Source organism: Otolemur garnettii, unplaced genomic scaffold (genome assembly GCF_000181295.1).
Source record: "Otolemur garnettii isolate 467f Iridium unplaced genomic scaffold, OtoGar3 scaffold00248, whole genome shotgun sequence".
NCBI lineage: Eukaryota > Metazoa > Chordata > Mammalia > Primates > Galagidae > Otolemur > Otolemur garnettii.
Window position 1 is genome coordinate 1,674,416 of NW_003852643.1, and position 10,865 is coordinate 1,685,280.

Here is a 10,865-nt window from a genome sequence, read left to right on the forward strand (position 1 = left end):
AGATGTCTGGTCTGAGTTTCTGTATCCAATCAGCCAGTCTGTGCCTCTTTAGAGGACAATTTAAGCCATTCACATTGATAGAAATTATTGATAAGCCTGGTAAAATTTTGGGCATTCAGTTGCTTGAAAGTCCAGTAGACATTTTTAATCCTTTTGCCATTGTGGAAGTTGAATTTGATCAAAAGTTTCTGAGTGGGTTTACTTTCATGGTGGAGGATTGCTCTAGTTATTATGGAGGATAGGTTTTAGAATTTCCTGGAAAGATGGTTTAGTTATGGCAAATTTCTTCAACATGTGAATGTTGTTAAAGTAATTTCTCCATCATAGATGAAACTCTGTTTAGCTGGATACAGGATCCTAGGTTGAATGTTATTTTGTTAGGATGATGACCATCCTCTTCTAGCCTGAAAGGTTTCAGCTGAGAGATCTGCAGTCATCCTAATAATCTTCCCCTTGTAGTTTATGATTTTCTTATGTCTGACTGCTTTCAGAATTTTCTCTTTCATCTTAACTTTGGTGAAGTTAATTATGATGTGTCTGGGGGATGCCTTGTTCGGGTTGAGTTGTGCTGGGGTTCTGAAACTATCTGCTATCTGAATTTCAGAATCTTTTGGTATGTCTGAAAAGTTTTCTTTCATAATTTCATGAAGAAGAGCCTCATGAAAGAAGAAGAAGAGCCTCAGTGTTCTCAGGGATCTACTCTTTCATGAATAAGAGCCTAAGTGTTTTGTGAAGCAACTTCATCACATTCAGGGATTCCTATAAGGCGAATATTAGTTTTCTTTGAATTATCTGAGAGCTCTCTGAGAGTGTGATCCATTTTTGCTTTCATTTCTTTTGATCTTTGCATTCCTGGGCTTCTTCAAAAGCTTTGTCTTCAGAATCATAGATCCTTTCTTCTGCGTGTTTCACTCTGTTACGGAGGGATTCCACCATATCTTTCAGATCCTTGAGGGCTGCAACCTCTTGTCTCAGTGTTTCAAAATCTTTGATCATTTTATCTTTGAAATTGTTGAGTTCTTGATAGATCTTTTGAATGATTTCTTGAGATATCTTTTGAATAATTTCTTGAGAAATGTTTTGTATAATTTCTTGAGAAATCTTTTGACTAATTTCTTGAACTTCTACTTCCTTCTTTTCTTCCATTCTGTTAATCTTATTTGCTATCCACGTTCTAAACTCGATTTCTGACGTTTCAGCCATTTGCCTGTGGATGGGGTCTTCAATTACATCTGCCCCATTTTTCCTTTGGGGAGTTGATCTATTCTGGTTATTCGAGCTGCCAGAGTTTTTCCGCTGATTCTGCCCCATTCTGAGTTTACCTTGTTTGGAGGCTTTATCAGAACTGTTCAGGTGGTGGCTTCTTCTGGTTGCCCTCAGAGAAAGGCAGAGCGTGTCTGTTGTCTTCTCTCAGTTCTCTGGTGCTGGGGCAACTGGGCTGCAGTGGAACGGCAGCAACTGCACGGTAGTGTGCATGGCCGGGTTAGACCTTGTTCAGCCTACTGGGGCAACCAGAGGGCAGAAGATTGGTAGTAGCCAGATCAGTCCTAGTTCAGCACCCTAGAGCAGCCAGAGGGTGGGGGAATGGCATGGTACACGAGTGACCAGATCATTCTTAGTTCGGCCCCACCAGAGAAGCTTGGGGGAGTGGAAGATTCCTTCACCATGGCCTATTGGACACGTGTGGCACTAGCAAGCCAATCTATTCCCTCCCAGCATGGGAACTCAGAGTGGGGAACTCCTCCACCTCTGTCTGTGGGATGCACGTGGCTCTAACAAACAGTTCTGGGCCTGCTCAAAGCAGAAGCCTCCTCCACTGCCTCCTGTAGGGTGTGTGTGGCAAGGGTGTGCGTGGCTCTAGCAAGCAGTTCTGGGCCCACCCAGCACAGGTGCCTGGAGCAGGGAACTCCTCTCCTGGCCCCTGTGGGGTGTGCGTGTCTCTAGAAAGCTGTTTGTGGTCTGCCTGGAATGGAGGACTCCTCCACGACTGCCCGCAGGACCCCCGTGGCACTATCAAGCAGTTCTGGGCACACCCAGAGCCCTGGAGGGGGATCTCCTAGGCTGCCTGTGGGGTGCGCGGTTCTAGCAAGCAGTTCTGGGTCCTCCCAGAGTGGAGGACTCCTCTGCCACTGCCTGCGGGGTTCCCAAGGCTCTAACAAGTAGTTCTGTGCCTGCCCGGAGCAGGGGAAGTCCTCTGCAGCCACCCGCAGCCAGGAGGAGGTGTGTGGCTATAGCAAGCAGTTTTGCGACCGCCCAGAGCCCTGGAGTAGGGATCTACTCTGCTGCCTGTAGGGTGTGCGGCTCTAGTAAGAAGTTCTGGGCCCTCCCACAGTGGGGGACTCATCCGCTGCCACCCATGGGGGTGTGCAAGGCTCTAGCAAGTGGTTCTGCACCTGCCCAGAGCAGAGGAAGTCCTCTGTGGCCACCCGCTGCACGCAGGATGTGTGTGGCTCTAGCAACCAGTTCTGCGCCCACCCAGAGCCCTGGAGCAGGGATCTACTCTGCCTTCCATGGGGCGTGCGGCTCTAACAAGCAGTTTTGGGCCCTCCTAGAGTGGGGGACTCATCTACTGCCACCCACAGGGGTGCGCAAGTCTCTAGCAATTGGTTCTGTGGCTACCCGTAGCAGGGGAAGTACTCTGTGGCCACCTGCCACCTGCAAGAGGTGTGCGGCTCTAGCACGCAGTTCTGCGCCCACCCAGAATCCTGGATTAGGGATCTACTCTGCCGCCCATGGGGTGCGTGGCTCTAGCAAGCAGTTCTGGGTCCTCCCAGAGTCGGTTACTTGTCTGCCGCCACCTGCAGGAGTGCACAAGGCTCTAGCAAGTACTTCTGTGGCTGCCCAGAGCAGGGGAACTCTTCTCTGGCCACCCGACGCCCGTAGGAGGCCTGCAGCTCTAGCAAGCAGTTCTGGACCTGCCCAGATCCCTGGAGCAGGGGTCTCCTCTGCCGTCTGTGGAGTGGCTCCTTGAATTTCTAATTGAAACTTTGCCTCTATTCTATTAATCTTTGTTTTAATTTAATTTAATTTTTTATTGAATCATAGCAGTGTACATTAATACTATCATGGGGTACAGTCTACTGTTTCTGTATACAATTTGAAATACTTTCATCTAACTGGTTAATATAGCCTTCATGTCTTTTTCTTACTTATTGTGTTAAGATATTTATATTCTACAATTAGAGAGATTCATATGTACCCCTATAGGATGTACCATAGGCATGATCCCACCAATCACCCTCCCTCTACCCACACTGCCCCCTCCATCCCCACTCTCTCCCCTCTCCCCATATTCCTGTGCTAAAATTGGGTTATAGCTTTCCTATGAAAGCTATAAATGTGTTTCATAGTAGGTCTGAGTACATTGCATACTTTTCATCCATTCTTTGGATACTTAGCTAAGAAAAATATTTTCCAGCTCCATCCATGTAAACATGAAGGAAGTAAAGTCTCCATCTCTCTTAATGGCTGCATAGTATTCCATATTGTATGACAATTTATTGATCCATTCATGCATTTATGGGCTCTTGGGCTTCTTCCATGACCTAACGATTATGAATTGGGCTGCAATGAACATTCTGATACAAATATCTTTATTGTAGTGTGATTTTTGGTGTTCTGGATATATACCAAATAGAGGAATTATAGGATCAAATGGCAGGTCTATTTTTAGTTCTCTAAGTGTTCTCCAGATGTCTTTCCAAAGCAAACATATTAGTTTGCAATCCCACCAACTGTGTAGAAGTATTCCCTTTTCTCCACAACCAAACCAGCATCTGTGATTTTATGATTTTGTGATATGGGCTAATCTTACTGGTGTTAGAAGATATCTCAAAGTAGTTTTGATTTGCATTTCTCTGATGATTAAGGATGGTGAGCATTTTTTCATATGTTTGTAGGCCATGCACCTGTCTTCTTCAGAGAAGTTTCTCTTCAAGTCCCTTGCCCACTCTGAGAGGGGATGACTTGTTCTCTTCTTGCTAACACATTTGAATTCTCTGTGGATTCTGGTTATTAATCCTTAGAGACATAAACAGTAAATAATTTCTCCCATTATGAGGGATGTCTACTTCCTTTACTTACTGTGCTTTTGGATGTGCAGAAACTTTTTAATTTGATGAGGTCCCAGTAGTGTATTTTTGATGTTGCTTCAATTGCCTGGGGGGGGGTCCTCTTCATAAAATTTTTACCCAGGCTGATTTCTTCAAGTGCTTTACCTGCACTCTCTCCTAGTATTTTTATAGTTTCATGCCTTAAGTTTAAATCTTTAATCCAATGAGAGTCAATCTTAGTTAGTGGTGAAAGGTGTGGATCCAGTTTCAGTCTTCTGCAGGTCGCCAGCCAGTTCGCCCAGCACCATTTGTTAAATAGAGAATCTTTTCCCCACTCAATATTTTTAATTGGCTTGTCAAAGATCATATAGTGGTAAGTAGCTGGGTTCATCTCTTGGATCTCTATTCTGTTCCATAAATCTATCTCTCTGTTATTATGCCAATACTATGCAGTTTTGATAATTATCGATTTATAGTATAGTCTCAGGTCTGGTAGCATGATTCCTCTTGCTTTGTTTTTATTTCTGAGTAATGTCTTGGCTATTCGAGGCTTTTTAAGATTCCAAATAAAATTAAGTATTATTTTTTCAAGATCTTTAAAGTATGACAATGGAACTTTAATAGGGTTGCATTAAAAGTATATATTGCTTTGGGTAGAATGGACATTTTAACAATGTTGATTCTTCCCAGCCATGAGCATGGTATGTTTTATAATTTGTTAACATTTTCACCTACTTCTTTTCTTAGAGTTTCATCGTTCTCTTTATAAAGGTCTTTCACATCCTTTGTTAGGTTAACTCTCAGATATTTCATCCTCTTTGGCACTATTGTAAATGGAATAGAGTTCTTGACTATTCTGTCAGATTTACTGCTGTTGGTATATATAAAGGCTACCAATTTATGAGTGTTGATTTTGTAACCTGAGATGCTGCTGGATTCCTTGATCACTTCTAAGAGTTTTGTAGTAGAGTCCATGGTATTTTCCAGGTATGCAATCATGTCATCTTCAAAGAGTGAAAGTTTAATCTCTTCTGATCTTATATGGATACCCTTGATTGCCTTTTTTCCCTAATTGTGGTGGCAAAAACTTCCATTACAATGTTAAAGAGCAATGGAGACAATGGGCAACCTTGCCTGGTTCCAGATCTGAGTGGAAATGTTTTAATTTAACTCCATTCAATATGAAATTGGCTGTGGGTTTGCTGTAGAAGTCAAATGTCCCTTCTATGCCTATTTTCTTAAGTGTTCTGATCATAAAAGGATGCTGGACATTATCATAAGCTTTTTCTGCATCAATTGAGAGAATAATATGGTCTTTGTTTTTTAATTTGTTTATGTGATGAATTACGTTTATAGATTTATGCATGTTGAACCAGCATTGAGATCCTGGGATGAAAACCACTTGGTCGTGGTGTATAATTTATTTGATGTATTACTGGATTCTGTTGGTTAGGATTTTTTTGAATATTTTCCCATCAATATTCATTAGTGATATTGATCTATAATTTTCTTTTCTTGTTGGGTCTTTTCTTGGTTTGGGGATCAAGGTGATAATTGCTTCATAGAATGTGTTGGGTAGTATTCCGTCTTTTTCTATATTTTGGAAAAGGTTAAGTAGTATAGGTACTAGTTCCTCTTTAAATGTTCGGTAGAATTCTGATGTGAAGCCATCTGGTCCTAGACTTTTCTTTTTAGGGAGATTTTGAATAGTTGATGCTATTTCAGAACTTGATATAGGTCTGTTCAACATTTCCACTTCCTTCTGGCTGAGTCTTGGAAGGTCTCATGCTTCCAAGTATTGGTCAATTTCCTTCAGATATTCATATTTCTGAGAATAAAGTTTCTTACAATATTCATTAAGGATTTTTTGAATTTGAAAGGGGTTTGTTGGTATTTCATCTTTACCATTTCTAATTGATGAGATTAGAGATATTACTCTTTTGTTCTTGGTTAGGTTGGCCAAGGGTTTATCCATCTTATTAACCTTTTCATAAATCCAACTTTGTGATTTATTAATCTGTCATATAATCCCTTTGTTTACATTTTCATTTAATTCTGTTCTAATTTAGGTTATTTCTTTTCTTCTGCTGGGTTTAGGATTGGAGTGTTCTTCCTTTTCCCATTGCTTGAGATGTCCCATTAAGTTGTCAACTTCCTCTCTTTCTGTTTTCTTGAGGAAGGCTTGAAGTGCTATAAATTTTCCTCTTAGGATTGCCTTTGTGGTATCCCAGAGGTTCTGGTAACTCATATCTTCATTATCATTTTGTTCCAAAAATTTGTTAATTTCCTTCTTGATCTCATCTCTGACCCACCTATCATTCAGCATAAGTTTATTTAGCTTCTATGTCTTTGTATGAGTCTGCAGATTCCTGTTGTTACTGAGTTCAACTTTTATTCCATGATGGTCTGAGAAGATGTAAGGAATAATTTCTATTCTTTTAAATTTGCTTAAGTTAGACTTGTGACCTAAACTGTGGTCTATTTTGGAGTATGTTCCATGGGCTGATGAAAAAAATGTGTGTTCAGTTTTGTTAGGATGAAATGTTCTGTAGATGTCCGTAAAATCCAAATGCTGAATTGTTATGTTTCTATCTAAAATTTCTTTCCTAAGCTTCTTGTTGGAGGATCTATCCAACACTGCCAAAAGAGTATTAAAATCTCCAACTATGATGGAGCTGGGAGAAATCAAGTTGCTCATGTCTATTAGAATATCTCTTATAAATTGAGGTGCACTCTGGTTGAGAGCATAAATATTGATGATTGAAATCTCATCGTATTGAGTATTACCCTTAACAAATATAAAGTGTCCATCCTTATCCTTGATTACTTTTGTTGGTTTAAAGCCTATTGTATTTGCGAATAAAATTGCAACATCTGCTTTTTTCTGCTTTCCATTTGCCTTCAATATAGATGACCATCCCTTCACCCTTGGTCTATATTTGTCTTTTAGGGTAAGATGGGATTCTGTATGAAGCAAATATCTGGCCTGAGTTTTTGTATCCAGTCAGCCAGCCTGTGCCTCTTTAGAGGGCAATTTAGGCCATTCACATTAATTGAGAATATTGATAAACCTGGTATAATTTTGGATATCTAGTTTTTCAAATGTCCAGTGGACAGCTTTAATCCTTTCACCTCGGTGGATGTTGGAATGTGATCAAAATTTTCAGTGGGTGTTTACTTATGTGGTGGAGGATTGTGCTGGTCATTATGGAGGATAGGTCTGAGAATATCCTGGAGGGCTGTTTTAGTTATAGCAAATTTCTTCATTGTGTGAATGTCAATAAAGTATTTAATTTCTCCATCGGATATGAAACTTAGTTTAGCTGGATACAGGATCCTGGGTTGAAAGTTATTTTGTTTTAGGGGATTAAAAGTCGATGGCAACTCTTCTAGCCTGAAAGGTTTCAGCAGAGAGATCTACATTGATTCTAATATTCTTCCCCTTGTAGGCTATGGTTTTCTTACATCTAGCTGCTTTCAGAATTTTCTCTTTCATATTAACTTTAGTGAAGTTAATTATGATGTGCCTGGGGGATGTTTTGTTTGAGTTGAGTCTTGCCAGGGTTCTGAAACTGCCTGATATCTGAATTTAAGACTCTCTTGGCATGTCTGAAAAGTTCTCTTTCATAATTTCATGAAGTAGAGCCTCTGTGCTTTGTGAAACCACTGTGTTGCCTTCAGGGATTTCTATAAGACGAATATTATTTTTCTTCCAATTATCCCAGAGCTCTCTGAGAGAGTGATCCATTTTTGCTCTCCATTTCACTTCATCTTTGCGTGCTTGGGCATGTTCAGAAGCTTTATCTTCACTATCAGAGATCCTTTCTTCTGCTTGCTCCATTCTGTTACTGAGGGATTCTACCATATTTTTCAGATCTTTGAGGGCTGCAACCTCTTGTCTCAGTGTTTCAAAATCTTTGGTCATTTTGTCTTTGAAATCATTGAATTCTTGAGACATCTTTTGAATAATTTCTTGAGACATCTTTTGAATAATTTCTTGAAATTCTAATTCCCTCCTTTCTTCCATTCTGTTAATCTTATTTGCTTTCCAAATTCTGAACTTGATTTCTGACATCTCACCCATCTGTTTATGGATGGGATCTTCAATTGCATCTGCCCTATCCTTCTTTGGGGGAGTTGATTTACTTTGGTTATTCGAATTACCAGAGTTTTTCTGCTGATTCTGCCCCTTGCTGAATTTATACCATGTGCAGACTGTTCCAGAACCATTCAGTCAGTGGCCTCCACCAGAGAAGATGCCAGCTTCCTCTGGTTGCCTTGAGATGCAGAGTGTGTTTGTCTAGAAGAGCCTCTGGGATGTGGGCCTTGTTCCCACTGGTGTGGCTTTTCCTCTTCCCCTCAGGGTACTGCCATTCTAGTACTGTTCCCTCTCAGCTGACCATCTTCTTGTAGTTCTTGGGCAGCTGGCCAGGGATGCCAGGAGCATATAGCTCTGGCATTCTGTGCCCACCTGGTGCAGATTCCTGCAGTGGGGAACTCCTCCGCCACCGCTGGTGAGATGCGTGAGGCTCTATCAAGCAGTTCTGAGCTTTCCCGGCATGGATGCCCAGAGCAGGGAGCACCTCCGCTGCTGCCTGTGGGATGTGCATGGCTCTAGCAAGCAGTTTTGGGCCCACCCGGAGTGGAGAACACTTTTGCCAGCACCCACGGGATCCTTTTGGCACTAGCAAGCAGATCTGGGTCTACCTGGTGCGGGAGGCTGGAGTGGGGAACTCCTCCACCACCCACAGGATGTGCATGGCTCTAGTAAAGAGTTCTGGGCCTTCCTGGAGCAGGGGACTCCTCCACAGATGCCCACGGGTTGTGTTCAGCTCTATCAAGCAGTTCGTGTCCCACTCAGAACTGAGGACTCCTCTGCAGCTGCCTGCAAGGCGCGTGTGGCTCCAACAAGCAGTTCTGGGCCTGCTTGAAGCATAGGACTCCTCTGCTGCTGCGCAGGAATGCACACAGAACTAGCAATCAGATCTGGGCCTGCCCGGAGCAGGGGACTCCTTCGCCACTCCCTGCGGGATGGGCATTGCTCTAGCAAGCAGATCTAGGCCCTCTCAGAATGGGGGACTCCTTCACCACCGCCCACAGTGCACACATAGCTCTAGAAAGCAGTTCTGTTCTGGGCCTGCCAGGAGTGGGGGACTCCTTGGCTGCTCCCTCTGCCGGGAGTGCACATCTCTAGCAAGTATTTATGGGCCCGCCTGGAGCAATGGACTCCTCCTCCGCTGTCTATGGGGTGTGAATGACTCTAGCAAGCAGTTCTGCTGCATCAGTACCTGTAATGGGGGACTCCACCACTGCCACCTGCAGAATGCACATGGATCTAGGAGATCTCCAGCTCCATACTGGGACTGGGTGCTTTGATTCACAGCGGTGGGAGATGCTGCTCTTGTGCTCCCCCTCACTGTCTCTGTAGGCAAGGGGGGGAAGGATGGACTGGAAATTAAAAATGGCAGTGAAAACGTTTGTTCAGTTTTTCTTCCAGGCTAGAGAGTGTTTATAATCTCAGCAGGGTCCCTCTAGGGGAGTAGACCCCCCCTTCCTGTGGTTCTCACACATGGGGTGGGATAATAGGTCCTCAGTTCACTACTAGCCTGTAGAAAACTCACAGGAGCAGACGAAGAGAAAACAAAGAGAATACTACAACTTTCTTGGAGGAGGGGAGAGACACTTTTACTTTGGGATGTATTATGTACCTGTAAATTGCTTTTTTGGAGTCTCAACTTGCCTCCACAGAGATGTCCTGCAGATATCACTCTTCTCTCTTGGCTGGGCTCCCAATCTTCAACTTTATAGGTTATTTTCCAGACATTATCCTTTCCTCTGGATGGGAGCTTCTGTCATAGGCTGGTGCCTGTTGGCCATATTGCCCCTCCTCCCAACTTCTGCTTCTATTAATATTATTTGCATTCCAAATTCTGAATTATATTTCTGACATCTCAGTCATCTGTTTATGGATGGGATCTTCAGTTGTATCTAAAGAAAAAGTATCCAATGTACTCAACCCTACTATGAAACTAATTTATAGCTTTCATATGAAAGCTATAATGCAATTGTAGCCCAAGACTATGGAGAAAGGGGAGAGGAAGGGGACGGGAGGGGAGAGAATGGGTGGAGAGAGGGTGATTGGTGGGACCACACCTATGGTTCATTTTACAAGGGCACATGTGAATCTTTCTAAATCTAGAACATAAATGTCTTAACACAATAACTAAGAAAGTTCCATGAAGGCTATGTTAACCAGTTTGGTAAAAATATTTCAAACTGTATATAAAACCAGCACACTGTATCCCATGACTCCATTAATGTAAACAGCTATGATTTAATAAAAATTAAAAAAAAATTAGTTGATTGACATGCAACTCCAATCTTGCAATCATGATTCAATGACAACCACAGTTAGGCTATAGATATAAGAATTGGAAATAATTAGTGAAAGAATTCTATAATAATTAATTGACTGTAGGAAATGGATATTAAAGTGTATTATATATTTCTGCTATGTACAGGAGCTGATAGCTGTAAACCCAGTGATTTGGGAGACCCAAATGGCAGGATCATTTGAGTTCAAGGAGTTCAAGAGTAGCCTGAGCAACATATTAACATCTCACCTCTACCAGTAATGTTTGGAAAAATGAGCCAAGTGCTAGAACACACATAGCTGCTTGGCAGGCTGAGGCAGAAGGATGGACTGAACCCACAAGTAGAATATTGCAGTGAGCTCTAATCTCAGTACCACACTCCATCCTGGAGAACAGACTGAGACCTTGTTTCAATACATCAATAATTATTATTATTATT